This window comes from Polypterus senegalus, chromosome 11 (genome assembly GCF_016835505.1).
Source record: "Polypterus senegalus isolate Bchr_013 chromosome 11, ASM1683550v1, whole genome shotgun sequence".
Taxonomy (NCBI): domain Eukaryota; kingdom Metazoa; phylum Chordata; class Cladistia; order Polypteriformes; family Polypteridae; genus Polypterus; species Polypterus senegalus.
In genome coordinates, this window is record NC_053164.1 from 157,743,827 (window position 1) to 157,750,279 (window position 6,453).

Below are 6,453 nucleotides of genomic sequence, written 5' to 3' on the forward strand. Positions count from 1 at the left end.
GTGTTTTTTGTCTTGCTACTACCTCAATGATGCCCATTTTTGCTCTTTGCCTTTCCAGTTGTGAGGTCATACACATTTACCGGTGCAAGAGAAGCCAGAATTATCTTATTATCATTTTAGACTCTGCACATTATTTACTGCAACAGGGTATCTCTGGAGTAATTTTGCGAGGCTGGTTACTACTAAGAGTGTTTCCATTTGGAGAATATCATTCTCCCTGTGGTCTGGGACAGAAATGATTTTTAAGTCTTTGTAGTACCAAACTGCCAAACTGATATACAGTATATATATATAAATCCCTTTGCTTCTTCAGTAATTTACTTTGATAGTACCATTATTTGCTTTCTGATACTTTGTTCTGAAATCTTCACACTGACAGAATAGGTCAAAAGAATGGAGCACAGCAGGCTGAAATAAAGCCTCTCATTGTTTAGTCAGCTATGGTAGTTATCACTTTAGTCTGGGTGATTTAACAATGAGACATTTACTTTTTCACACAGTGTCAGCTGTTGTTGGATCATTTTAATCATAAGGTAAATGCAATAAGAAAGAAAAACATATTATAAGATAAATATACCCTTTATGTAATATTGGATTTTTGGTGAAAAGCTGAACACATTTGGTGTCAGATGTTTGCAATAATAGAGGAAATCAAAAACTAAGAAATATATTTCATGGCTCTCTAAATGGCCTAGTTGATGACATGCCTGGTTTATGCCTAAGTTTGATTTCTTCAATGGAGTACAGGTAAGCTAACTGTTACAAATATTGTAAATTATATGTAGATCATATTTGTAAATTCATGTGTTGCATACATGTCACAGGCAATGCAATTATGTGCAAATTTACACAGGCTGATTGCTACTAAAGGCAGATGTGAACATCTTCATGAGCTAATGACAAAGTTACCTTGAGGCACAGGGTACAAGGTCCAATTTGCCCTTCGTCCTTAGAATAACATTAACTTCACATGCATGGTTACGAAATATAATTTACAGCAGTAGACTAATTGCCATTATAGATTGTTAAGTTAAAAAAAACAACCTATAAAATTTCTTATAAATTCTACAATGAAATTGGCTGTTTACAAGTACATTTTAAAAGGAGAAAATTTTCTTTGTTCAATTACCTTTATGTAAAAACAGACATCCCACTGTCACTAGTTTAGGTTTCAATTACAGAAAAAAAAATCTGATTAGAGCATAGTACACCCACAAGGTCTATATATTTTTTAAATTTTATGTGCCTACAGTATGTTTTCCATGAATACCCAAAATACTTAATAAAATACTGTTTTGTTTATTATGTCAAAAACAAAAACAAATATTACTGTATGAAAGAAGAACAATTACTTATCCTACATTTCTCATTTTATTTATTTAAATTTACTGGTCAGCAAGAACATCTAGTTTGTTTTTAATGGCTCGCCCAACAGTGCATTTTTTAAATGTTGGTGCCTGAAAAATCTAGTGTTTGTGTCTGTTGTTGCCCATATGAGTTTGATTTTTCTTCCCATGTCTGTTTTCCTCCATCATCCAGAACAACATAAAGGTTAGGTTAACTTGTGACTCTGGACTGACTCTATGTGTGTGTGAATGATCCCTGAAATGGACTGGTACCTAACTTATTGGATTATGCCTAATACTGGCAGGACAGGCCGATGCCTGAACAACCCAGCACTGGATTAAACAGAATGCTAAAATGCTGCATTGTGCATGATTTGTTATGATTACCTTTGAAGTACGATTAAAGCACAGCAAAAGGAGCTAGATAGTTACACATTACACCAACACTGTCCAAATAGAATTGAATAGAAAGTTCTTGATATCCCAGGTGAAACACTGCATAATATGCTTTAGAAGCATTGTATTAAATCACAGGGTGAATCCAGGTGAATGAGACATCAAGTTTTGCCATGCTGTCACAATCACACTGACTTTTGATCAAGAATCCAAAACTGCAATTCTGGGTAATCTGAAGCCTTGTCTCTGTTCTTAATGTGACTAAGATGTATGACACATCTGTTTGTACAAGTAAAAAATGCAGTTTTACATATTTCGATGTATTTTTCTGTTATAATCATTTCAGTCAAAATTGCTTACAACATTCTAGTTTTTGTTCTTTTAGATAGTTTTGAATACTAAAATCGTGACTTACAGTAACAAAGTTCACCCTTTTTTCTAGTGCCAATCTTAAGCCTATATCACCCCAGCTAAACCTCCAGCAACAAAACACTGAATAGATATTATGTACAAGAAATGTCAGCATCTTATCATTTGCTGGATGTGGAGTTATTTTTAAAAGTTTTCGCTTGAACTGTATTTTTTTTTTAATGACTACATAAACTCAGTTCAGCTCGATTTGGTTTATTGCTTTTAAGCTTACTTCACTTATGAGCCCTGAATTCCTGAAGTGGATAACATATATTGTAGAATGCTATGTTTTGTTTATATTTTTTATTCTTAGCTATGATGTCCAATCAGAGTATTTGATGCATTGTTAGTATAGTTAAAATGAAACACAAAATGGCATGAGACAAAAACACAAATGTAATACTAAAAATTAAAAGTTTGGACTTTGTATAGTAAAATCAACATGTATAGTATATAGACAGTATGCAGCTGATTGTATTTTAAGTTTGGAATACTGTGCATAAAAAACTTTCATAATTATTAACTATATTGTAATTTTACAAAACAGATCTGTGTGCAGCATGAGACAAAGAAGAAAATATATGCAGATAAATAAAATATAGGCTTTGTATGACCGCAGAACAAAAAGCATGGGAAAGGTGCCATATAAATAAAATGTATTATTAGTATTATTAAAAACAAGCACGCATTACACACATTTGTTAGTCATCTTCAATTTCTGCATGTTTATTTAGTTATGGAAAGCCAGCATGCCATGAGTGAGTTAGGGCCTTTATTCTGCAGTTTCTACAATGACTATTCAGCAGTGCCATCTGCTGGCAGAGGGTAGATATGCATGAAGCAGAAGATTTTTAGGACTTAACTCTATGTAGAGGAGAGTCAGCTGTCTCCTCTGCAAGATATCTGTGAGCAGTCTACTGAACAGCACTCTCTGTATAAACACTCCCAAATTGTCAGTCGGGTACAGTTTATTCATTGTACCTCTTTGTCCCAGTTAGCTTATAATATATAAATTGCAGGACAAGAAGGCAGAGGTTGTTTACAACTTGATGAAAAATGTATTTGCAAAAAATGGTATGATAAATACTGCATATACAGAATTGAACACTACCATAAATATAGAGATCATTTCCTGCTACACTGTACACACCTGAGTTTCATTTTTTACAAATTTCCACTTTTTTACTATTATCAATTAATTTCACCCACGAGAATAATTCTGTAATGTGATGGCCCAAGTCATAGCAGAACTCATTTTCCATAATTTTACAAAACTGAGAGTTATTTCAACTCTTTAAGTCTTTTGGATGTGAGTTACAGTCATCCCTGAGTTAACCCAGTAAACATTAAACTCCATTCTATTATTAGTCAAACATAATTTTTTAGGAATGTTGTTAGACATTATTAGACCACTATTAGACCTGCTTGATCCAGTTCAAGACTGTGAACATGGGGCTTATTCTAGCAGTATCAGTGGCAAGCCAGGACCAAAATCTGCATGAGATGCCAGCCCATTTCTGGAGACACTTGCATACACACCTCCATAATCCATGTGTACACAGGTAATTTAAGGGAACCAGTTCACTTCAAACACCCAGAAGCAAAATCATGCAGACATGAGGAGGACAAGAAAATCCATTCAGGGATATTCAGGGACTGGGATGGGATCTAAACCAGGACTTTAGGATTTTTAGGCAGTAGCACTACCCAAAGTACCATGCTTCTTTTGTTTTTTTGACAATTGTACATAATTCGTTTTGATGTGATTATTCATTAAAATACTTAAACAATACAATTGCACTGATATCCTACATTCATACAAATAAGGATTAGTAAATTGCGTTATTTCTCTTTTTTTTCAGAATTTGGTGGATATTCTATTGAATCATCTTCCCACAACGTCTTGCAGTTTTCTATAACTGACTGTAGAGAGAGTGTTAGAGAAAATATTTATTGTTTGTAAATATTTAAAATGCACCAATATAGTAATAATATTTAGAGCAGTGGTATTAAGAACAATATTAAAAAAGATATCTGTGTTACTGTCACACACACACATATATACATATATAAAGGTGAGCATGTTCAAATGCTGGTTTAGTCAAATGCAACTCTTTGCTGAGTATCTGAGCTATGATTTGTCCATCATGGCAGTGATTCTTGCACTGAGGATGAAAACTTAAACCAGAGGTGGGGGCCTCCGATCCATAACAGTCTTTGTTGTCATCTGACTTTCACTGAAACTTAGCAAGGTATAACATTTGTGCAGAAGGACTTTCAAGATGGAGAAGTTAAAAAAAAGCATTAGACTGTTGACCTTAATGTGCAAGTTTGGACATTACTGAAGTAATTTATCTGCACTCAACTTTAAAGTTTCCTGCACGGGAAAAGGATTACCAGAACAGTGGTATGAGAAGATTGTGATAACAGCCTGTATTCTGCATCTTAGCTTTTAAAATAAGTCAATACAATTTTAATGGCAATTGAATGTGATCAAGCATATATTCATTTAAGTGTTCTTGATCTGAGAGAAAAAGCAAAACATTCCTCCTTCCATTTTTATGGACCTGTATTTTTCCATTTGAGGGTTGCAATATATATGAGTAGAAAACAATATAAAATCATTCCTTGATGTGGCTCAGATGCCACATCGGTGCACTCACCAGGAGCACTCACACAATTGCACATACTACAGCATCTGCAATCAAACCCATAAAACACATTTGGACTAAAAAGTAGAAAACAACATATCTGGAGGAAATCCACATGCAAACTACATGCAGAACTGAATCAGAATTCAAATTAAGGGTATCTGTTTTTCCTACTTCTGGCTATGTTAGGCTGACTGGTAGTGTCCAGTTATAATTGACATGTTGCACTAGGGCAGGCTTTGACATGCTGAAGAGTAGCTTGCTTTACTACTTGTAAAAAAATATTCTTCTTGTTGTTGTGCTCAGTAATGATTGGACATTTGTTATAACTGTTGATATTAAAGAAAATCAATTTAGAATAACATGATTAATAAAGAACAGAGCCAAAATTCAGCGTCAAACCCTGATTTCCAACAGTCTGTTCTATTTGCTCAGTTTTTTGTTGGATTGATGAAGTGAACTCGCCTGTATATGTATATATGCAATCATGTTAATTGTTATTGTAAGATGCGATAATTTATTTTGTTTGATTGGTGTATTTATTTTGTAAATAGATCATGGTGCTGCTGATGTTCTATTTTTTTGTTACATAATGCACTTTAGATATATATATCAAGTAAGTTTTTGTTTTTTGTTGTAATAAATTGTTTTGTGTGTGTGTTTGGTTTTAATGAAAATTAAACTGGACTGCATTTTTCCTCTGTTGACTCAGAATTAATGTATGCAATGTCCAATGAAGCATATGAGAAGCTTAAAATGAATGGTGTCTTTCATGCAAACCTCTTTAGCAGCCTCAACTATTTATGCTCAATAACTGTCAATATTTTGTTATAGTTTAATGAAATGTGCATTTCAGATTAAAATTAACTGAAATATGATTCTACAGATTGTCTTTATATTGGTACAACTAATAACATGACACAGACAAACACAAGTTTAAGTTTCTAGAAAGATTCTTTATTTGTGTGATAAATGGTCACAATATGAGCTGAGAACTCGGAACAAACTGACCATGTTAAGAAAAGAAATGTGCAGCTTTAGTATGCATTTACTGTAAATACAACAAAAGAACAACAGATGAACTTTATTCTAAATGCATTACTCCACCTTTAAATGGATACTTAATAGTTGTTTTAACAGTTCTGGTGCAAATAAAGCTCATGCTTTTGTAAAACTACAAGTTTTGTTTTTTTATTCTCAATCGGTAAAGGTGACAATGCCCCTTCTCTTCATAATAATCTGGTTGTTCTGGTTAACTTAGAAATCCAGATTATAAACTAACTTCAGAAAATGAAAACAACATACCAGACAAGGCAAGATGGATCTCCCAAGACAAGGTATTAGCTGAATTGTGAAGAATGACAAACACACTCCAACACTGTCACATTTCACTTCAAAAAATAGACAGATGACACATAAGGAGTGACTAGTGGTAGATTTTTTTTCAAATTTCTTTTAATGAACAAAAGACTTAAAAATACATATCAGAATATAAAAAGAAAATGTAAAAATGCACAAACAAAATTTTAATACAGGAAAATGGACACCAGAACCAATATCAAATTATTATAATTTGAAAACAACTGATTGGTTAACAACAATTACAGTCATAAGTCCAAAATTCCCCCCCAGCATCAAAGATAAATATT

The 6,453-nt window shown here is 33.3% G+C and overlaps 1 protein-coding gene across 1 annotated transcript in view; it reads left to right on the top strand.

Annotated features, from left to right (window-relative positions):
- Positions 1-5,978, top strand: part of LOC120538629 (parathyroid hormone-related protein-like) — an 86,967-nt gene extending 80,989 nt beyond the window's left edge. Inside the window, exon 6 of the mRNA XM_039768017.1 lies at positions 4,016-5,978. The gene's annotated coding sequence lies outside the window, so the exon portion shown is untranslated. The remainder of the gene's footprint in view (positions 1-4,015) is intronic.
- Positions 5,979-6,453: the final 475 nt, after the last annotated feature.